The 24,228-nt window shown below is 37.0% G+C and overlaps 1 long non-coding RNA gene across 1 annotated transcript in view; it reads right to left on the bottom strand.

Annotated features, from left to right (window-relative positions):
• The window catches only part of LOC108540008 (uncharacterized), a 33,501-nt gene extending 16,883 nt beyond the window's left edge, over nucleotides 1-16,618 (bottom strand). The window contains exons 1-3 of the long non-coding RNA XR_001888547.1: nucleotides 16,431-16,618; nucleotides 9,164-9,295; nucleotides 8,218-8,357 (exon numbers count right to left, since the gene is read on the bottom strand). This is a non-coding gene — a long non-coding RNA (uncharacterized LOC108540008). The remainder of the gene's footprint in view (nucleotides 1-8,217; nucleotides 8,358-9,163; nucleotides 9,296-16,430) is intronic.
• Between the last annotated feature and the right edge of the window lie 7,610 nt (nucleotides 16,619-24,228).

Here is a 24,228-nt window from a genome sequence, read left to right as displayed (position 1 = left end):
TTGGACTCAGTCTGCTTGCACCCAGGTGAAATAAACAGCCTTGTTGCGCCTGTTTGGTGATCTCTTCACATGGACGTGTGTAACACAAATCATACATCTGACAATGAGATGTACTGTCAGAGATGTCAATAATAAATCAAATAAGCAACTGTAAAGTAAAATACAATAATAAATCAAATAAGCAACTGTAAAGTAAAATATGTTCCATCCTCTTGATAGAAATAACTACATAAAGAACAAAAGAAAAATTTGTGTTAAGTATGATTTTATGTGATTGCAAGTTGGTAAAATATTAAACAACAAAATTTAATAACTATTGATGTGTAAAAGACATAATTCACAAAATATATTTATTTAATAAAATTTATTTTTTCTTGCTGTCATTTCAGCAAAATCATTAATTTTGCAGTGAAATTATGTACATAATTCATCTTCTGTTGAAAGTAATGATTCCGAAGGATAACATTTAGTTGTATGAAATGTGAATATATTTTAATGAGAAATGTAAAGTAAAATAAATGCAAAAATTAAAACTTTAATTATTGTTATGTTTTAAGAAGTTTCCTTCTAAAATATTTAAAATTATGTATTAGAATTTCAAGCAAAATAGAATGTACAGTGTAGTTAATAAATATCAAAAATATAAATCAAAAGTATTTAAAGTAAAATTTTTAATTTAGTTTTTTGAAAATGTAATGAACTATCATCAAATATTATTATAAAAGCAGAACTATTTGTATTTTAGCATTTACTGTCTATCTAATTGCCAATATAAACCATCATTAAGGGATGTTACAGTTTAAGCCTAAATACATACAACTCTAAGAGAATATGAATTGTTTAAATTGCAAAATATTTGTCAGTTGATCTTTGTGCAGTGCAACTTTGTGAGTTTCCTGTTTCACTGGTACCTCTGGAATTGGGAATTGAAAGTTAATAAAAAGGAAGAATATAGATGCTGTTCGACCTTACTGGGAAAGAATACTTCTACATAAAAGAATCTATTTGATTCATGCTAAGAGGACAGTGTGAAAAGTTAATTAATTTGTCTTTTGTTTTTCAATGTTTCTACTGTTTAAATCTTCCTGCATTCTGAAGCATTGTTTCTCTGATGTCAGCAGCAGTACAAACAACAAACCTTCAAGTTTATGGACACAGTTAATTTATTTTTTCAAGGACATAGGGGAAGAGAGGTGGAGAAGAATTTCCCTATGGCCAGAATGATCCTGAAGGGTGACTGATAAATGAATTGTGTATGTGTGTTTATGATATACAGAGCCCTCTACAATGCGGATCCCAGGTGGGTCTAGCTCAAGTGTAAGGGTGGTCCTGTAAGGCATGACACATGGCAGAGGAGAGGTAATGAACATTTACACTCTTTATCCTACTTGATTATCAGAGGGTTGAGCACTGTAGACTTTAGTCGTCTTGAAACACCTTTTCCTTGTCTTTTGTTATTCCACCTTTTCTGACTTTCCTCTCAAGTCCTCAGCTACTTTTTCTCGGTCTCCTTTGCAAGACCATCTTCCTCAACCAAATATTAAAGTACAAGGAAGCTCAGTTTATAGGCCCTCTACATCCACAGTTTTAAATATGGTCTGTCTGCCATTAATGGCTACTCAGCATCTACATTTGGACATCTTTAAGGAACCTCAACTTTTAACATCAACAAGATCCAATTCATATTTTGCTGGATATTTTATGATTGCCCTTCTAGATCCACTCTTCATTCCTTTCCATCCTTATGTGTGTCCTGAAAGGGTATCCTGTAGGTATAGTCTACCTCAACAGACTCCCTTGTATTAATTTCCTTTGTATTTGGATTTCGGTTTGAAGATCCCTGGTAGAAAATCTGAGGGAGGGCAAAAAGTAAGGTAGAGGTATTTGTTCCCTTAGCTACCTCCATCCAGAGTTACCTAGGCCTGAGGCCAGAACCTCTTGCCCAAATATCTTATCTCCTATCATGTGACTTCCTAAACTAGGTTCCCATAATTGCTCCTTCTCTTTGCCTTTTGTAAATTCTACTATTTACAGTCCCAGAGTATTGCACTATTTCTCATTGTTTACCCTACTCTGATTGCACTTTTATAAAGAGTCCCTTCAAATTACCCAATTTGACTGTACCATCTTTTTCCCACTGGGACCTTAATTGGTACAGTAACTGATACTATGACTGGTCCCAGAAAACAAAGTAAAATCCTTAAAACCCTGGATTGGATTGTGCAATACTTGAAGAGTACAGGGGGAATGGGGTATGGACAATCCTTGACATACAGTAGTATCACAGTTATTCAAACTGTCACTGGTGATGACACAGGAGGTCAGAGTTTTGGGAAATCAAGTAGCTGTAAAACTTGATTGCTATGAGTTCTACAGATCTTAGGAACTATAATGTCATCTGGGTTGTTCTCATGGCCCTAGGGAGAATAAGTAGGGACAAGGAGAAATGAAATTGCCACATGAGAATTTATGTGGAAAATCACAGAGCCCTGATGGCACCTTTAAAAGCACATCTTAATTCCAATAACTGCAGGAGGAAGTAGTTGAGAACTAAGCTTAGGATCTGATTATAAGGGTTGCAGCATTAATTACACGCTCAAGTTCATGAGGCTTATGATATTAAAATAGAGGCACTTATGGGGAATGAGTGCAACCCTGTCCCCTGAGTCATAGAATGAGTCACACTACTGCAAAGAAAATATGACAATGTGTTCACACCACTGGAATTCACTAGTCTTGCCCATCTCCAAGAAGGAGCTGGATCACCAGAAGAGCAGAATAGCCTGCTGACCACACAATTTTGGCACCAGCTAAGAGAACAACTTCAAGGTTAGGGGGGCTATCCTGCAAGATATGGCAAATACCTTAAATGAAAACATCTCCCTCTATATCTTTCTCTACAAGTAGAACGAATGGGTCTGGAGACCAAGCAAACGTGTGACATTTGCAAAAATGTATAATGTACAAGGCTACAAAACAAGGCTTAATAAATTCCAAAGAATGGATGCTATACAGCTTGTTCTCCAAAAAGAGTGCAGTAAAATTAGAAACTAACATTAAAAAGAGATTAGAAACCCTCATATGTTTTGAAATTTTAAAAAAACACTACAAAACCATTCATGGGTACAATATGGCAAGAGAAAAAATAAAAGGTATAGTGTCTGGAATGAAAGTTATAAAATTGTCATTATTTGCAGATGACATGACTTGGAAAATAAAATGAACTTTGATACTTTTGTATACAATATAAAAAATCAGTATAAAATGGATCACAAACTTAAATGTAAAGGTAAAACAGTGAAGCTTTTAAAAAATATGTAAGAGAATATCTCCATGGCCTTGATGGGGGTAAACATTTCTTCAACAGGACACTAAAAGCACTACCAATGAGAGAAAAAAAATTTTCATTGAAGTACAAACTTTTGTTAATAAAAAGAGATTATTTAGAGAGTGAAAAGACATGCTACCAACTGAGAGAACAAATTCACAATACATATATCTGTAAAAAGACACATGCAGAATACACAAAGAACTCCTATAACTCAATTATAAAAAGACAATAATGTAATTTAGAAATGAGAAAAAGGTTTGAATTAACATTTCATAAAATAAGATATGCAAATGACCAATCAGCATATCAAAAGGAGTTCAAAATTATGGTCAGCAGGTAAATGAAAAATAAAATGACATTAAGGTACTATGCTTCACACCAAAATAAGTAAAATTTAGAAAAAAACAAACTGACAATACCAAGTACGATGGAACGTGGAATGACCAACTCTCACATATATACTGAGTGTACGTTGGTAAAAACCACTCTGAAAAACAGTTTGGAAGTATCTAATAAAGCTAAATATATGCTTATTCTATAATTCAGAAATAACTACTGCTAGCTATATGCCCAACAGAAATGAGTAAAGATGGCCAGCAAAAGAAATTTATAAGAACTTTCATACTAGTTTTATTCATAATAGCCCCACACTGGAAGCAATCCAGATATGACTTGAGAGTAGAATGGACAAATAAGTATATTCATTCCCAGTAATGGAGAGGGGGGAAAAACCTGTTGCTACAATATGAATAAAACTCACAGACATAATGAGGAGTGAAAGAAGTGAGTCACAAAATGGGACACATGGTTCCTTTGAGATGATATTAAGAAGAGGTAAGACTAATCCATGGTATTAGTCAATAGTGGTTACATCTGGCGGGGTATTTTGGGGAAAGGGGCATAGAAAAACTCCTTGGGATGCTGGAAATGTTTTATATCTTGATCTGGGCAGTAGCTACACAAGTGTATACATATGTAAAATTCATTGAGTTATTCACTTAATCATGTACTTTATATATAATAAGCCTTCATAATAATGTTTCTTAAGTCACAGAATAAAGAAAAATTTTAATGAGAATTATAAAATATTTAGAACTGGATGACATAGAAAACACTGCATGTCAAAACTTGTTGGATGCAGCTAATGCAGTACTTAGAAGGCAATTTATAACCTTAATTGCAATATTACAAAAAAGAAAGATGAAAAATTAATGAGCTATTCAAATAAAAAATTGCTAGAAGGACCACAGAGAAACTCCAAAGAAAATAGAAGAAAGAATATATGTTGAAAGCAGAAATTAATACAATATAAAACAAAAATAGTAGTACAGAAGATGACAAACACATAAAGAGAGAATGATAAATGGAAACTATGAACAAATGAAGAGCAGAAATGAGTCAGTAGCCACAAAAACAGAAGAAACAGAAGCACCATAATGGTTAGGTACCACAGGAGGAAGCATGCCAGACTCTAAAACTCGGATGTGGCAAATTTTTAGAGTGGCTGTTTTGTTCCAGACTTGCAGTCAGACTACTGGAGCTACAGTGGTATAGGCATTAGGCTGCATTTCTCAACGAAAATGGTTGAGATTGTTTCTGATCTACCTTATTTCCACACAAATTCTTGCAATAAAATCTTGACCCTAGACATAACTTGAACTTTAATTCTTGCAACCTGTTACATTTACCCGACCGACACCCTTTCCCTCTTCTTTTGCTAACCGCATACGATTTGGCATTCTGGGATGCACCCCCAACATGTTATGATTACATGAGTCTTGTTTCCTGAGATGCAGACTCAATCCCCTTCCCAGCCAGGCCAATCAATGCCATTCCTATAGATGGCTTTTCCTAAAACCATTGGGAAGAAGGCAATCTTTTTCCTTAAGGTTACTAGCTAGGTCGAATTAAACATCAAGTTACTGAAGACTATCTTTCCAAAACAACGAAAAGAATGCCTTGTCTGAGAATGAAGTTGACATAGAGGAAAGCAGAGTACAGATGGGGAATGAGGCAGCAAGGTGTAAGAGTGACTGATTGCTAGCAATATTGTTGAGGCCCTGGATCCAGCCATGGCTGAACCCATAATCAATTACTTTCTTGCTTAAACTAGTTTGTTTTAGATGGCTGCACTTGCAACCCAAATTGCCCTAGTAGCAATTGTTGATCAGTATTAAAAAAAAAAAAAATCTGTCTTAACATAAAAAAAAAGTCACTGCTCACAGAATCTTCATATAGGTTTCCCTTAGTGTTACACTTATATTTTCTGTTCAAATTAGTGCCTGTAAGATGATTCTATATTCTGCATCAACATATTCAAAGTTTTTGCTAGTTTGCAGATTCAACATTTTTGCTAGATTACAAGTTTTAGAAGATTCACTCAGTGGGTTTAAGTTTAAATTTGAGAGAAGAATAAAATAATCTAGCAAAGCCCATGTTCATTCAGTAGAGGTAATACAAATCGAGTTTTCCAAGGAATCATTGTCTTCTGTGGAGCCTCTGGGTGCAGGCTGCTAAAATGAGATTTACAATTACTCGCACAATCAAAATGCTCAGAATGATTGGGGCTCTTAGAAACTATGTTGGACTCTCACAGTTTTCCAAATACTTGACATTCAGCTCATCTGAATATCACTCTCAATTTCCCCCGCAGAATCTATGAGTAAAGAAAATAAAATCTCAAAGCCAACAGAGCCAGCAGAATGAGTGCTGAGTTAATCTCCATTTCACCCTGTGACCTACTCCCAGACTGAGTGAGCCCTCAGCCAACACTCATGAATGTGCTCTCCTCCAGAGAAAAAGCTCAGCATTCCAGCATTCCTACACTAGAGATGCTGAACAGATTCTTTGGTGCTTTCAAAGAATACAACATGGCTCTAAGAAAGCTTGTAGTTTTTATTGCTACAGTTTTCAATTCCAATTTTAATACAGTGAATTTTGACAGCAAATCTTTCTTCTTAGTTAATGCTTACCAGTGGTTAATTGTACATAATTTTAGAGGCTGTAGATGCCTGGATTACTATTCCCTCAAAAGTAGAATCTTAACTAATGACATGTACAGCTTCCTGAAGGAGGCTATTCAAAGAACAACCCTGCAGTCTCCAAGCCAACAAATCCTCTCACAGTGACTTTGATGGATTTTGTGTATAGAACTTTCCTCTCTGACCGGAGTAGGCAAGTTGCATTCTTTTCTAAGAGATGCTGAAAACTAACTGCTTTTCAGTAAACAACCAGTAGAAGTATTTCTTTCAGCTTGCTGCTTTGTTCATTTTATTTCTAAAAACTGATGGCACAGTATTGATATAAGGCTATATACTGAATCCATTTTATAAACATTTAATTATTGCAGTAAATTCAGATAAGACTACATATAAAGTTCTTCCAAGAAGTGAAAAACAAGAAGCATATTTGCCTCCTATCAGGAGTATCTATGACTTAATACTTGTAAGTAACTTTTGAAAAAAAAAAACAAAAAACTTTTATTTATTTATTTATTTTGACCAAGGCTCATCATTATATCTCTGGCATCTAGCATAAGTCTTTCTTGAGTAAGTGGATTAGTGAATGGATAAATTTTGGTTCATCATGGGGTTGGATTTTAAAAAATTATACTCTGGCATTTACGATAAATTTATTTATTTGTACCATTCTAATAACTTTGGTGTCAAATAGTTTGCAGTTTAACCTTTGCTGTTTGAGGTTAAGTAGAAATCTTTGTTTTATTAGAGCCCCAAGATGTCTCTTTTAAAGGAATTGTTCCCTTCTTAGATTTTTGTCCAAGAATCCTAAAGAGTGGTAGAAAAGGAAAACACAATATTCATAATCTTTCTTGGAATTGGCCGGTAATTGTGTAGCCTGAGAAAATGTCCGTGTTCATTATTTGGTGGAAATCTTGTGAATGCGTAAACAGATCTTTGCATGATGCTGATCTGCAAAATCGAATTGGTCACAGGGTGTCAAAGTAGAGGCAAATCCCTTTTCCCCAGAGGGACAATGCACTCTGCAGAAACAGAGTTTCCAGAGATTTACATTGTTCTACACATCATGTCCAAGTATGCTTTCCTCTATAATTTACCCCATTAGTACCACAATGGATTTGAAAAAATTTTTCTTTCTTTTTATAGAGAAAGGGTCTCACTATATTGCCCAGGCTGGTCTTGAACTCCTGAGCTCAAATGATCTTCCTGCCTTGGCTTCCGAAAGTGCTGGGATTACAGGCGTGAGCCACTGCACCTGCCCCTGAACCATAGATTTTTATTCTAGAAAGAAAACTTTCTTCCAGAACCTTTAAGCAATTTGTTCAATTAATCATCTGTTGCTTTTCATGGCAATGGTTACCTTTTAGAGTGAGAATTCAGCCTGTAGCATCTAGTGTGTGGGGGGTGGGGTGGAGTGGGGGATTTGTTTGTATTTTGTTTATATTGTATAAGAGCAGCATTCCTTGCTTTAACTGTTTCAGCAACACCCAACATCCATTTCTTTAAGATTTTCTAGTCTCTCAACTTTTGCTAGCGGGCACCCAACCCACTGTCTTTGTGGCCTTCATTTAAAAAACAAAATCGGGGCTGGGCACAGTGGCTCACGTCTGTAATCCCAGCACTTTGGGAGGCCAAGGCAGGTGGATGGATCAGGAGGTCAGAAGTTCGAAACCAAGCTGACCAACGTGGTGAAACCCCATCTGTACTAAAAATACAAAAATTAGCCGGTGTGGTGGCAGGCACCTGTAGTCCCAGCTACTCAGGAGGCTGAGGCAGGAGAATCACTTGAACCAGGGAGGTGGAGGTTGCAGTGCGCGGAGATCACACCACTGCACTCCAGCCTGAGTGACAGAATGAGACTCCATCTCAAAAAAAAAAAAAAAAAAAAACCCCAACATCTGGACACACCTTTTGATCAGGCCATTATGTCTTGATCTTTTTGAAGCATCAGAGTAACACACTGTGGTAGTGAATCATCTTTCCTCTGCTACTATGCCAGGAGCTCCACATTTTCTCTCATCCATTCTCACTCAAGGACAAACTGATTGCTATACATAAATTTAAAAAAGCATGAGTTTTGGTATTTATTCCATGTAAATGCTGACTTCATTGTTTGAAATAATGTTACTTTGATGAACGATTAAAGTGTTTTCTCCTTCTTTTCCACAACTTCATTACTGCCTTATTCCAACCTCCCGTTCATTCCCTCATATGATCTTCCACCTCACTCCTCAATGTCCACCGTCCTGAAATACCCACTGGCCCTGTGGATCACCAATCAAATAGCCTAGCTTCAGAGTTCCTTGACCTCCTCATTTCCAGTGATTTCCATCCACAATTTCATAAAAGTAATTCACATGGGTCATACTCTGGATTATGTCATTTAAAGTTTTTTTTTCCAACTGATACTTTTAGCATTAATAGCATACCTTCTGTCAGAAACCTCTTCTTCTTCTACCTCTGCCTTTCACTCACAGTATATCTAATTTTACCCAGGTCCGTTTATTTGAACCCCTCAATTTTTTTCCAGTGTACCACCTTTCCTTAGATGATGCTTTTGTTCCATCACTGTATTTGCTTGTCTTCATGCCCTTCTATTTTACTGGACTCACAAAACCACAACCCAGATTCTATGCATCACTTTTCTCATGTGATCATACCTGTAGTTGAGTATAAATGGTGGAAATGATTGTACAACATAAGAGATTAGAAATGCTGGTGAGAGGGGCAAAGCAAAATGGCTGAATAGAAGGCCTTACTGTTCCCCACCCTCACCCCCACAAGGACACAAATTTAACAACTATCTACACCAAAAAACCCCTTCAAAAGAACCAAAAATCAGCTGAGCACTCACAATATCTGGTTTTAAGTTTATATTGCTGAAAAAGGCATTGAAGAAGGTAGGGAAGACAGTCTTGAATTGCCAGTTTTACTCTTCCCACATCTGTTGGCAGTGGCCATGTGACATGGAGAGAGAATCTGTGGGCTTGGGAGAGTGAGAGAGTAGCAATTGTGCAACACTGCATTGAACTCAGTGCTGCCCTGTCACAGCAGAAAGCAAAACTGGGCTAACTCAGCTGATGCTCATTCATGGAGGCAGTATTTAAACTAGCCCACCTAAAGGAGAATCACCCATCCCAGAAATCAGAACTTGAGTTCTGGCGAGCCTCACCACCATGGGCTAAAGCGCTCTTGGACTCTAAAAAAACTTGAAAGAAAGCCTAGGCTACAAATACTGCAACTCCTACATGAGTCCTAGTGCTGAACTGGGCTCAGAGACAGTGGGTTTGGGGGGGAATGTGACTTACTGAGACACCGGCCAGGGTGGCTAAGAACATGCTTGCACCAACCCTCTTTTAACCCCAGGCTGTACAGCTTGCAGCTTCAAAAGATATCACATCCTTCTGCTTGAGTAGAGGATAAGAAATAGTAAAGAGGACTTTGTCTTGCATCTTGGATACCAGCTCAGCCATTGTAGAATAGGGCACCAGTCAGAGTCATGAGGCCCCCTTTCCAGGCCCTAGCTGCTGGACAACATTTCTAGGCACACTCTGGGCTATAAGGGAACCTGCTGCCTTGAAGGGAAGGACTTTGTGCTGTCAGGACTCATCACTTGCTAACTAAAGAGCCTCTGGGCCCTGAAAAACCAGCAGCAATACCCAGTAGTGTCTTGTAAGCCTTGGGTGAGACTCAGACTTGCTGGCTTCAGGTGAGACTCAATACATTCCCAGCTATGGTGGCTATAGGGAGAGACTCCTTGAGCTTGAGAAAAGTGGAGGAAAAAGTAAAGGAGACGTTGTCTTTCACCTTAGGTACCAATTCAGCACAGTGAGGTAGAGCACTGAGTGGGATCTTAGGGTCCTCAATTCCAGGCTTTGGCACTTGGACAGCATTTCTGAACCTGCCCTGGGCCAGAGAAGAGCCCATTGAAGGTTGAGTCTTAGGCTAGGCAACATTCAGCACAAGCTGACTGAAGAGCGCTTGGAACTTAAGGGAACATTGATGGTAACCTGGTAGTACTCCCTGAGGGCTTGTGGTGGTGGTGGTCATGGGGTAAGGCACCTCTACCTGTGGAAAGGGAAGCGAAGAGTGGGAAGTACTGTATATCTTGGTTTGAGTACCAGCCCAACTGAAGTACAACAGAATACCAAAGAGACTTCTAAGGTTTTTGACTCTAGTCCCTAGCTCCCAGACAGCACCTCTGGACCCATGTGGGGCATGCGGGAACTTGCCACACTGAAGGGAAGGACATAAGCCAGGCTGGTTTCACTACCTGCTGATTGTAGAGACACAGGGCCTTGAGCAAACATATGTGGTAGCCAAGTAGTGGTTACAGTGGGCCCTGGAAGATAGCTAGTGCTGTCCGGGCTTCAGTCTGACCCAGTACAGACTTAGGAGTGGTGGCCACAGGGGCTCTCCAACCCCAGCTCCAGGAAGCTCAAAACAGAGAGTGAGAGAGACTTCATTTGTTTGGGAGAAAGTAAGAGAAGAGAACAAGAGTCTCTGTCCCATAATCCAGCTAATTTTTCTGGATCTTACCCCAGACTATGAAGGTGGTACCTTTATGAGTCTGCAAGGACCACAACATTACTGGGCTTAGGGTGCCCCCTAAAGTAGGCTTAGATCACTACACTCAAGACCATTTAAATACTTGGAAAGCCTTCCCAAGAAGGACAAGTACAAACAAGCCCAGACTGCAAAGACCACAGTAAATATCTAACTCTTCAATGCCTAGACACCGAAGGACATCCATAAGCATCAAGACCATACAGGAAAACATGACGTCACCAAATGAACTAAATAAGGCACCAGAGACCAGGCCTAGAGAAAAGAAATATGTGACCTTTCTGACCGGGAATTCAAAATAGCTGTTTTGGGAAAACACAAAGAATAAAGAAACAAGCAGAAATTCTGGAGGTGAAAAACGCAATTGGCATACTGCAGAACACACCAGAGTCTTCCAACAGCTGAACTGATCAAGCAGAATAAAGAACTGGTGAACCTGAAGACAGGCTCTTTGAAAATACACAGTCAGAGAAGACAAAACAAAAAAAGAATAAAAACAAAGAAGCATGCCTGCAGGACCTAGAAAATAGTCTCAAGAGAGAAATCTAAGAGTTATTGGTCTTAAAGAGGAGGTGGGATAGAAAGTTTATTCAAAGGGAGAACTTCCCAGACCAAGAGAAAGATAGCAATATCCAAATACAAAAAGGTTATAGAATGCCAAGCACGTTTAACGCAAAGATTACCTCAAGGCATTTAATAACCAAACTCCCAAAGATCAAGAGTAAAAAAGGACCCCAAAAGCAACAAGAGAAAAGAAACAAATAACATACAATGGAGCTCCAGTACATCTGGCAGCCGACTTTCCAGTGGAAACCTTACAGGCCCAGAGAGAGTAGCATGACATACTTGAAATGCTGAAAGCAAATAACGTTTACCCTAGAATAGTATGTTGGGTGAAAATATCCTTCAAATATGAAGGAGAAATAAAGACTTTCTCAGACAAACAAAGCTGAGGATTTCATCAATATCAGACCTGTCCTACAAGAAATGCTAAAGAGAGTATTTCAATCTGAAAGAAAAAGATGTTAATGAACAATAAAAAATCATCTGAAGGCACAAAACTCACTGGTAATAGTAAGTACACAAAAAAATCACAAAGTATTATAACACTGTAATTGTGGTGTATAAACTACAATGATCTTGGGTAGAAAGAGAACCAATCTTTTTGATGAATCAAAATAATAACTATAACCAATCAAAAATAATAACTATAGTAACTTTTCAAGAATACACAGTACAATAAGATATAGAGACAATAAAAGTTAAACTGGATGAAGCTAATATGTATAGCATTTATCAGTTCCTTTTGCCTATTTGCTTGCTATTTGTTTATGCAAACAGGATTACATTTTTGTTTTAAAATAATGGATTATAAGATACTCTTTGCAAGCCTCATGGTAACCTCAAATTAAAAAACACACAACAGATAAACCAAAAAATAATGAGCAAGAAACTAAATCATACTACCAGAAAAAAATTAGCTTCACTAAAAGCAAGACAGGAAGGAAAGAAAGAAGGAAGAGAAGACCACACATACACACACACAAAAGCAGAAAACAAATAAAATGGCAGGAGTAAAGTCCTTACTTATCAATAATAACATTGAATATAAATGGACTAAACTCTCCAATCAAAAGACATAGACTGGCTGAAGGGATAAGAAAAACAACAACAACAAAAAACAAGACCCAGTGGTATGTTACCTACAAGAAACGCAGTTCGCCAGGCTGGGTGCAGTGACTCATGCCTGTAATCCCAGCATTTTGGGAGGCCGAGGCAGGCAGATCATGAAGTCAGGAGTTCGAGACCAGCCTGGCCAACATAGTGAAACCCCATCTCTACTAAAATTACAAAAATTGGCCAGGTGTGGTGACACACACGTGTAGCCCCAGTTACTCGAGAGGCTGAGGCAGGAGAATCACTTGATCCCAGGAGGCAGAGGTTGCAATGAGCTGAGATTACGCCACTGCACTCCAGCCTAGGAGACAGAGTCAGACTCCGTCTGAAAAAAAAAAAAAAAAAAAAAAAAAAAACATTTCACCTATACAGGCACACATAAACAGAAAATAAAGAGATGGAAAAGATATTCTATATCAATGAAACCAAAGCAGAGCAAGAGTATCTGTATTTATATCAGACAAAATAGATTTGGAAACAAAAACTATAGGAATAGACAAAGAAGGTCTCTACATAATGATAAAGGAATTAATTCACCAAAAGGATGTGACCATTGTAAATATATATGCACCAAACACTGGAGCATCCAGATATGTAAAACAAATATTATTAGAGTTAAAAAAGAGATAGACCCAAATACAGTAACAGCTGGAGATTTTAACACCCCACTTGTGGAATCAGATAGACTTTCCAGACAAAAAATCAACAAAGAAGCATCAAATTTAATCTGCACTATAAACCAAATGGACCTAATAGATATTTATAGAACATTTTACCCAACAGCTGCAGAATAAAATTATTCCTCAGTACATCAACCATTCTCAAGGATAGACTATATGTTAGATCACAAAACATTCAAAAAATTTTGAATAATATCACACATTTTCTCTGACCATGGTGGAATAAAACTAGAAATCAATAGCAAGAGGAATTTTGGAAATTATACAGACACATGGAAATCAAACAATATGTTCCTGAATGACCAGTTGGTCAATAAAGAAATTAAGAAAGAATTTGAAAAATTTCTTGAAACAAATAATAATGGAAACACACACACCAAAATCTGTGGACACAATGAAAGCAGTGCTAAAAGGAACTTTATAGCTATAAGTGCCTTCATCAAATAGCCAAACAAATTCAAATAAACAACCAATAATGCATCCTAAAGAACTAGAAAAGTGAGAGCAAACCAAACCTAAAATTAGTAGAAGGAAATTATAAAGATCAGAGCAGAAATAAATGAACTTGAAATGAAGAAAACAATACAAAAGGATAATGAAAGAAAAAGCTGGTCTTTTAAAGATAAGCAAAATTGACAAACCTTTAGCCAGACTAAGAAAAAACGGAGAAGATCCAAATAAATAAAATCAGAGATGAAAAAGGAGATATTACTACTCGCACCTCATAAATCCAGTAAAGTTGCAGGATACAGAATGAAAATACAAAAATCAGTTGCATTTCTATATGCCAACAGTGAACAATCTGAAAAGAAATCAAGAAAATAATTCCATTTACAATAGCCACAAGTAAAAGAGAATACCTAGGAATTAACTTAATCAAAAAAGCAAAAGATCTTTACAATGAAAACTATAAGACATTGATGTAAGAAACTGAAAACGACACAAGAAAGTGGAAAGACATTTTTATGTTCACGGATTAGAAGAATTAATATTGTTAAAATATCCATATTTCTCAAAGCAATCTATATATTTAATTCAACCCTTATAAAAATACCAATGACATTCTTCACAGAAATAGAAAAAAATTCCAAAATTTATATGAAACTAAAAAGACCCATAATATCCAAAAGCACCTTAAGCAAAAAGAACAAAATTGGAGGAATCACATTGCCTGACTTTAAATTATACTACAGAGCTATAGTAACCAAAACAGAATGGTACTAGCATTAAAACAGACATATAGATTAGTGGAACAGAATAAAGAACCCAGAGATAAATCCATATATCTACAGCAAACTCATTTTTGACAAAGATGAAAAGAACATACATTGAGGAAAGGACAGTTTCTTCAATAAATGGTGCTAGGAAAAATGAGTATCCATATGCAGAAGAATTAAACTAGACTCCTACCTCTTGCCATATATACAAATCAAATTAAAATGGATTAAAGACTTAAATATAAGACATTCAACTATGAAACTATTACAATAAAACATTGGGAAAACTCTCCAGAACATTGATCTGGGCAAACATTTCTTAAGTAATATCCCACAAGCACAGGCACCCAAAGCAAAAATGGACAAATGGGATCACATTAAGTTAAAAAGCTCCTGCACATCAAAGGGCACAATCAATCAAGCGAAGAGATAATCACAGAATGGGAGAAAATACTTGCAAACTATCCATCTGACAAGAAATTAGTAACCAGGATACATAAGGAACTCAAACAATTCTACAGGAAAAAGTCTAATAATCCAATTAAAAATGGGCAAAAATATTTGAATAGACATTTCTCAAAATAAGACATAGAAATGTCAAACAGACATATGAAAAGATGCTCACCATCACTGATCATCAGAGAAATGCAAATCAAAACTACAATGAAATATTATCTCACCCCAGGCAACATGGCTGATATCCAAAAGACAGGCAATAACAAATCCTGGCAAGGATGTGGAGAAAAGGAAACCCTTGTACACTGTTGATGGGAATATAAATTAGTACAACCACTATGAAGGTTCCTCAAAAAGCTAAAAATAGAGTTACCTTACGATCTGGCCATCCCACTCCTAGGTATATACCCAAAATAAAAGAAATCAGGATATCGAAGAGATATCTGCACTCCCATGTTTGTTGCAGCACTATTCACAATAGCCAAGATTTGGAAGCAACTTAAGTGCCCATCAACAGACGAATGGATAAAGACAACGTGGTCCATATACACAGTGAAGTACTACAAAGCCATAAAAAGAATGAGATCCTGTCATTTAAAACAACATGGATGGAACTTGATTGAGGTTATTATATCAAGTGAAATAAGCCAGGCACAGAAAGACAGACTTCACATGTTCTCACTTATTTTGTGGGAGCTAGAAACTAATATAATTGAACTCATGAAGACAGAGTAGAAGGATGGTTATCAGAGGGTGTGAAGGGTAGTGAAAAGTGGCGGGGGGTGGGAGTTGAAATGGTTAATGGGTACAAAAAGTTAGAAAGAATGAATAAGACCTAGTATTTGCTAGTACAACAGGGTGACTATAGTCAAAAATAATTTAATTGTACATTTAAAAATAACTAAAAGTGTATAATTGGATAGTTTGTAACACCGAGGATAAATATTTGAGGTGATGGATACCCTACTTGCCCTGATGTAATTTTTATGCATTGCATGCCTACATCAAAATATCCTGTGTAATCTGTAAATATATACAGGTACTATGTACCCACAAACATTTTTTAATCAGAAAACAATGCCAAAGAAAGAAATACTGGCAACTAATGATCTCAAGCCACAATGCTAAACCCTGTCCTAACTCTGTCCTCAGTCAGCAGATGATTTTTGACCTGACTTCACTGAGAAAATCCAAGTCATTGCAGGAGCAAACCCTTAACTGACTCTCCTAGCCACAAATAAACACATCTCATTTGCAGCTTACCCTCCTTATCGTCTCTCATGCTTTCTCAGTAAAAGAGCCCTCATTCCTTCAGAAAAAGACTAATTTATCCACTTAAGTTTTGATCCTGCCCCCTCCTCCACCTGGGGTAGCTTTATTGACCTCTCTCTTTTCTTCATGACTTACCTGTTCCACTAACTCATTCTTCCACAGTAAATATTTAGTAAACACCCAATTTTTGCTCCACAACACATTTTCTCCACCTTTTTCTGGGAAAATCTCTGCATGTCTTAGAAAATGCCACCTGTAATGACAAGGTGACAGTGTCCTCTGCCATGGTCTTACATAATCCTGTATGCCAGTCACAGTTAATTTTCCAGGAAACATTCCTGGGAATAAAGCAAAGGTGAGACCCCGAAAGTCCTGAGAATTCATTCACAGGTGACACAGCTTCAGAAAAATATCAAAGCTCTTCCCCTGAGAGAATCAGATGAGCTGGTTTGTTGTTCTAAACAGAGGAGAGAAGAAAACCAAAAACAGAGAAGAGAATCAAGAGGAGAAGCAGGATGAAGACCAGCTAGCGCAAGGTGAAGAGCGTTAGCCAAACTCCAAGGTTGTGGAGGAGGGGAGGAGAGGAGAAGAGGAGAAAGCAAGGAGAGAGATGGGTGAAGACTATTTTAAGCACAGAAACTGATTCCTTTATTTGAAAGTGTTTGTTTACTGTCATATCACTCCTCTGTCTTCCCATAAATCTTCATGAAACATTTTTCTGAGGGGACTTTGTTGTCGATGATTTTATAAGAAGGCAGAGGCTCACTCACATCTGCATTGCTGTGGCACAGCACAGAGATCTGTCACACAAAAGAGAGAATCAAAAGAAAGAGGTCATGAGATTGTAACATGTGGCCCACTTGCATTCCACCCCAGAGATTTGTAGAAATTATGGGAAGAGCTTTGAACTTACAGAAGGCATGTAATCAAGTCAATCTTACTATTTTCTCTAAAAAGACAGAAAGAAGGCTGTGATGATGCTGTCATATGTCCAAATACAAAAATGGTAACTCACAGATAGTTCTAAAGCAGTGATTCTCAAAATAAAATCTGTCAAACATGAATGGGACTTGAGGCTCCTTTTTTTGTAAGTCTTTGACCCTTATGGGTGGCTAATGCATAATAATATAAACTTACATCACTGAGTAAATACTAAGAGTTCTTAAATTGGGTGGTCATAACATAAAATTCATCAGTTGCCAGAGTTTACTGAAAACTCTATTACAAACTATCTGGCTGCCACGGAATGCTATAAAATTCCCATTGTGCCTGTTGTCCAGAAAGATTTCCATAATTCTCAGACTGGACTATATTATCCGCACCATCAATGTTAGCATGAGTGGGTCACAGTTCCAATTGCTGCTATTCCTGAACTAATAAATATAAATTAATAAGTTTTACTTTTGTGGATCATTTTGTTTTTGTGTAATTGCTGCAATGTTACCATTTTGATTTGAATTTTGGCCTCTCCAAGTCTTTGTTATCGTCAAGTTCTTCTTTCCAGTGGGAGATGGGAACAGCTTGTGTAGATAGGCTGTGGCACCTTTTGTCCTACATTCTCAGAAGTTCAAGCAATTTAAAAGCTACAAAATTTAGTAGCTTTCAGTAACGGCTTTGTAAGCAGTTTTTCATTCTGTGCTTCAAATAGACTGATGCTGGAGAATAGGAAAGTTGTGTTCAGTTTCACTTTGGAAAAGTTGGTAACCACAGTCTGTTGCATCCTTTCTTTTGTTTGTCTAGGTTCAGTGGTAATGTCTCCTCTTTTATTCCTGATTTTAGTAAGTTTAGTCCTCTGTATTCTTTTTCTTGACCACCTAAAGATTTTCCAATTTTTGTTAATCTTTTCAAATACACAACTTTTGGTTTTATTATTACCTTTCTTCTGCTTGTTTCAGATTTAGCTGCTCTAGAGTGTTTTAAGGTGCTCCCAGTGGTTAGGCTGTTGATATGAGCTCTTATTTCTTTTTTAATACAGGCATTTACAAATTTGCCTTTATGCATTAGTTTCATGGCATCCCATATGTTTTGGTACATTATGCCTTTATTTTCATTCATCTTAGAATATTTTTAATTTCTCTTTTGATTTCTTCTTTAATCCATTGGTATTTAGAACTGTCATTTAACTTCTACATATTTGTAAGTTCCAATTTTTTTCTGTTCTTGATTTCTAATTTTATTTTGTTGTGATTGGAGAACATATTTTGTATTATTTCAGTCCTTTTACATCTATGTTTTATGGCATAACACGTAGTTTGTACTAGAAAATGGTTCATAGGCACTTGAGAAGAATATATATTCTGCTGATTTGAGGTGTTCAATAGAGCATCTGTTAGTCCTAGTGGGTTTATAGTGTTGTGGGAGTCTTCTTGAACTAGTCTGCTGAGTTGTTCTATCCATTATTTTTTACAGAGATAAATGACTTTATTATTCACAGCGCAACAAGCAGCATAAGCATCCCCACATTTACTTTGGTTTTCTGAGTCTCAATTCCCACAGAACAATGTGAAGCAGGTCAGGCTATTCATGAGGGTTTCAACCTCATGATTCAATTACCTCCTAAAGGTCCACCTCCAAACGCCATCATACTAGGGATGAGGGCTTTAACATATAAATTTTGGGAAGACACGAACATTAGCTTCATAGCACATCACTATCCTTTTTTTTTTTTTTTTTACACAATACAATACACAATACAATAGCTCAAATTATTTCTGTTTTTCAAATCACCCAATCCCTTTGCAAGTCACGCATTTTGGATTTCACTGAGACTCCTGAATCCAAGGGATCCTTTGTATTCTTATTTAACTTGTTACTCTCATAAATGTTCATACTCATGACAACTTCCTCCTTCTTGAGACTATCCCCCTAGTTTTTTCTAAAATGAAATACTTATACCTTCCTTCTTCCTGCTTCTTCCCTTCCTCTTCCTTTTATTGAAATATAATTCATATAACATGAAATTAATCATTTTAAAGTGTATGCTTTTTAATATATTCATTTTATTGTACAACCATTACCACATGTAATTCCACCACATTTCCATCATCCCCAAAAGAAACCTTATACCCATTCGCATTCAGTCTTAATTTTCTCCTGCCATCATCCTTAGAAAATCCTCATCTACTCTCTGTTCTATGAATTTGTCTATTTCAGATATTCCATATAAATTAAATTATACAGTATATGTGTATGGTTTTTGTGACTAGCTTTTTTCACTTAGCATGATACTTTCCAGGTTCATCTGTGTTGTAGCATGTACTGGTAGACATTTCTTTTTAAAGGTGAATAATATTGCGTTGTATGGATACGCTATGTTCTGTTTACCCATTCATCAGTTGATGGACACTTGGGTTGTATCTGTTTTTTTGGCTATTAGATAATGCTGCTATGACATTTGTGTGAATGTTTTCATTTATTTTGGGTTATACTCATTATTGAAAATACATTATTGAAGTTTCTATGAATCATTGTTGTCTATTTCTCCCTTTAATTCTGTCAGTTTTTCTCCATGTATTTTGGTCTTTGTTGTTAGGTACTTATAAGTTTTAATTGTTTTATCTTCCTGGTGGGTTGACCATAAAATATCAACCTTTATCTTTAGTAATTTTTTTTACTGTGAGTTTTGTTTAATATCATGTAGCCACTCCAACTGTCTTTGGTTGCTATTTGCATCATACATCTTTTTCCATATTTTATTTTCAACCTATTTGTATGTTTGAATCTAAAGTATGTTTATTATGGACAGGATATGGTTGGATCTTGTTTTTTATTGGATTGTTTAGTTCATTCACATTTAATGTTACTACTGATATAATTGGATTTACATCTGACATTCTACTTTTGTTTTCTATATGCTTCATCTCTTTTCCTGATCTCCTCTACTGTTTTCTTTTGATTTAATTGAATATTTTTAATATAACATTTTAATTCTTTAAAATAATTTTTTAATTTTTTTGCATTATTTTCATAGTAGCAGACTTAGCATATGCATTTTAACACTTCAGAATCTACTTCTAGGTTTATGCCAACTTAATTTTATCTTCTTCCTCCTTTTTGTGTTATGATTGTTATATATAACACATTCATATTATATAATGTATAAATGTAATATATATCTATTCCAAGTGTTATCTACCTATCTATGTATCTGTCTGTCTATTTATCTATCTATCATCTATCTATCTGCCTCAGCTTCCCTCTTCCAGTGGATCTGTGAACAATACTGACTTGTCCTGGCCTTGATGTGTGATAACGTACACTCAACTGTAAACCTCAGGCAGACAGAGACCATGTCCATAGTGTCTCCTGCTATAGCCACTGCATTACCACACTTGATAAAGTAGAAGCAATAATGCATAGTGGTTAAAAGTGCCACCTACAGTCCAAGAGACCCTGATATACAGTGTCTCTGCTATCTACTAGAGTAGTGACATCCAGCATTTTACATAGCTTCTCTGTGCCGATTTTCCTCATCTATCTGTGATATTGTCATGCTGTCATTCTTATGGCTTGTCTGACACATTGTTCGTGTTCAGAGCTGTTCCCTTTCATCTTATCTGTTGGAGAAGTTAACCGAAGCTCCAGCACAATCTAGCCCATTCTTTTACTTTTATGCAATGAATGTTTGAGGTTTTGACCATTTTTTTTCCTTCCCATTTGGTACCCATTTTTTAACATTAAAAACAAAACGAAACAGAATTAAAGTTTCAGAAAGAAACAAAATTCATGACGAGATCAGTTTTCGGTTGTTTAGTGGCCTTTTGGTCACAGCCAGAAATGCCCAAGCTAAGAGCCCACCTGTGATCACTGACAGCCCCCACCTCAGGCAGCTTGACTTTCCTCAGCCCCGATTTGGGGTTTTGCATTTGTTTGATCACTATTTATGAATATATTCAGAATATTTCTTTTTCTGATCTATAAAATATAAATATTTTTCCTGTCCCTTAACTTTTAACCTTTTCTTGCATTTGAATTTTCCTGAGGATATTGTCAATATTAATTCTAAGTTTCATTTAATTTGCTTCATAACTATATGGAGTTTAACTAAATAGGGTAACTATATTTACTCTCCAGGGCAATTCTAACTTTTGAATTTGCCCTTGGCTGGTTTCAGATGTTTGATGACCCTCCTTTGTGTCTCTATTTGAGAACTCCTTTTTGTCTGTCTAGTTCCACAGATGTATTACCAGGCTTCATGCACTGACTGGGGAGGCGTTGACCGTTGGCTGTCTTCCAGATGAGGATGCTCCCCTGTCTTCCTGGATGTCACCAGCTTTCTAGTATTATCTGTAGCCCAAGAGTCCTCACTCTCTTCTCTCACCTAGGAACAGATACCTCTCTTGTTTGCTTCTGGTCCATGGGAATGGGATGGAATGGAAAAAAGGAGCTGATCTGCATGGCTCCTCCTCCTCCCATCCCTGAGCAATTACCCTTTTGGTTACCTCAGGGTCCAGCTGCTTCACTGCCTGCCACTTTTGAGACTGGGGCATCTCAGAAGCCCTGACACCTTTTGCCACAACATCATTGCATAGGTCTGGTGTATGACTCTTTCTGCCTTCTATCTTCCAGGACTTTTTCAGCCTCTGATTCACTATGGCAACTCCAACTCTTGTTCCAACACAGGTATAGAGCTTTTAAAAATTATTTTCTCTTGTCATGTCTAAAAATTTCAAATACAAGACAGAGACTCCTTTGCTTTACACATTTGCTTGACTATTTCCTTCCCTCAATCATCTGATATTTTTATTCTAATCTACTGGTAACATCCTTTAGGCATTGGCTCAGGTGCTGAGATGGTGTGTGGCTCTCTGAAATTATAAAGCAAAATTTTATATGTCTGTAAACACTTGCATTTTCCTACAGCACAGGCTGGTAATTCCTGTTTTCAAAGAAAGCCATGAACCAAAGAGTCTAATGATTGCACAAAGACAAAAGACAGTAAGACAATGATTTCACAGTTTTAAGTCTTGCCTGGAATTTTAGATTTCCTTTCAAATTCCTTTCAAATTTTAGGATCTGATTACTTTTGAACGAGGGAGTAAAAAGAGAGAATCTGCTACAGCCTCAGCTGATTTTCCACATAGGTTTGGAACTGCTTTATGGGAATAATCTATGTCTTCACTTTTAGTCAAATCAGAAGAGAGAGGAAAGATAAGAAGTTAAGAATCCAGTCAAGGTAAGCCTGAGCCAGCAGCACCCTAGAATCCCACAGCATGCACTCAGCCCCTACAGTGGCCAGCAGCCCGGGTGTTAGTTGCTTTGCCTTCTCAACCCTTTGTCTCCCTTGGCAATGACTTCTTAGAGAGGTCGCCCTGTAGAAGTGATGGCAATTGCAAATTAAGAAAATGGACGAGAGAAAATAATTATTTTCTTCCGTTCTTCAAATAAGGCCTGAGGTTAAGCATATGAGAGAACAAAATAAACCAATTCCAGCATGTAAATGATCAGCATCTATTTTAATAGCTGCACTTGGGATTCTGTAAATATAATGAATAGGGGGTCAAGTAGTATGTGGCTTTTGAAAACCATTTAATGGATCCTTATCATCAGCCTACAAACAGGATCTGAATGGTCTGGATAATGGGACACAATTTAGGGATTGAGGGAAAACCTAACTTTGCTAATCTCTAGAACAATCAACAAAATGTCTGGAATTTATAAATAAGAGTGGAGAGAAAGCATGAACTGCCAGAAAGCTGTTATTCCTCTGCTTGGCTTTTAGCAGAGGCTGAGGAATTTGTTTGGGTTGTTTGGGAAATTCTTGTGGTACTTATAATATAATCAGGCAGAGGTTTTCCCCTTTTAATATATCTCTGCTTGCCTGCCAAATGCTAATGATTGCTGGATGCCAATTGTATACAGGAGTTGTTAAATGAGTTTCCCTTCACATTTCCTCTGGGGGTGTTTAAAACGGTGAGGAATCTGTCAAGAAGTATGCTGTAGAAAGCAACAAATCCCCAGTCTCCTTTCTACTCTGGAGGTACTGAGTTGAAAAGAGGCCAGGGTTCTTCAGACTCCACTCTTTCCTGACATCGCCCAGAACCTTGGCGAGGTTGCCAAGTCTTCTGGGATGGAGGTTCACTAGGTCCAGGAAAGCTTTTGCAGCCCGAAGGCTTCTGCTTTTCTTAATTATTTCCCTCTGTTCTCCATCCCTAAACCCTGTCAACCACTAATCTGTTTTCCATTCCTAACACCCTGTCCCTTCAGAAATGTTATATGAATGGAATCATATAGTACCTAAACTTTTAGATTAGCTGTTTTTACTCAGTATAATTCCCTGGAGAGTCATCCAAGTTGTGTCCCATTTCAACAGTATTCCATGGTGTGTATGCACCACAGCTTGTTTAGTGACTCACCTATCCAATTTGGGTTGTTATGAATAAAGCTGCTATGTGAACCTAAGTTTCCATTCCTTTGGACTGAATGCCCAAGAGTACAATTGGTGGGTTGTAAGCTTTAGTTTTATAGGAAATTGTCAAATTATTTTCCAGTGTGGTTGTGCCATTTTACATTCCTACCAGCAGCAGTTGGATCCAGTTTTTCCATGACCTGGTCAGTGTTTTCACTGTTCTTTATTTTAGCCATTCTGATACATGTGCAATCACATTTAACTGTGATTTTAATTTTGATTTTTCTTATGGCAAATGATATTGAACATCTTTTCGTGTATACCTTTTGACCACTTTCTAGTTGGATTGGTTGTTTTTAGTGCTGAGTTTTGAGATTTCTTTTTTTTTTTTTTATACTTTAAGTTCTAGGGTACATGTGCATAACATGCAGGTTTGTTACATATGTATACTTGTGCCATGTTGGTGTGCTGCACCCATCAGCTCGTCAGCACCCATCAACTTGTCATTTACATCAGGTATAACTCCCAATGCAATCTCTCCCCCGTCCCCATGATAAGCCCCGGTGTGTGATGTTCCCCTTCTCGAGTCCAAGTGATCTCATTGTTCAGTTCCCACCTATGAGTGAGAACATGCGGTGTTTGGTTTTCTGTTCTTGTGATAGTTTGCTAAGAATGATGGTTTCCAGCTCTTATATCTATATTT

The sequence above is a fragment of the Rhinopithecus bieti genome, unplaced genomic scaffold (assembly GCF_001698545.2).
Source record: "Rhinopithecus bieti isolate Rb0 unplaced genomic scaffold, ASM169854v2 scaffold_18504, whole genome shotgun sequence".
Lineage (NCBI taxonomy): Eukaryota > Metazoa > Chordata > Mammalia > Primates > Cercopithecidae > Rhinopithecus > Rhinopithecus bieti.
This window is presented reverse-complemented; position numbering and strand designations above follow the sequence as displayed.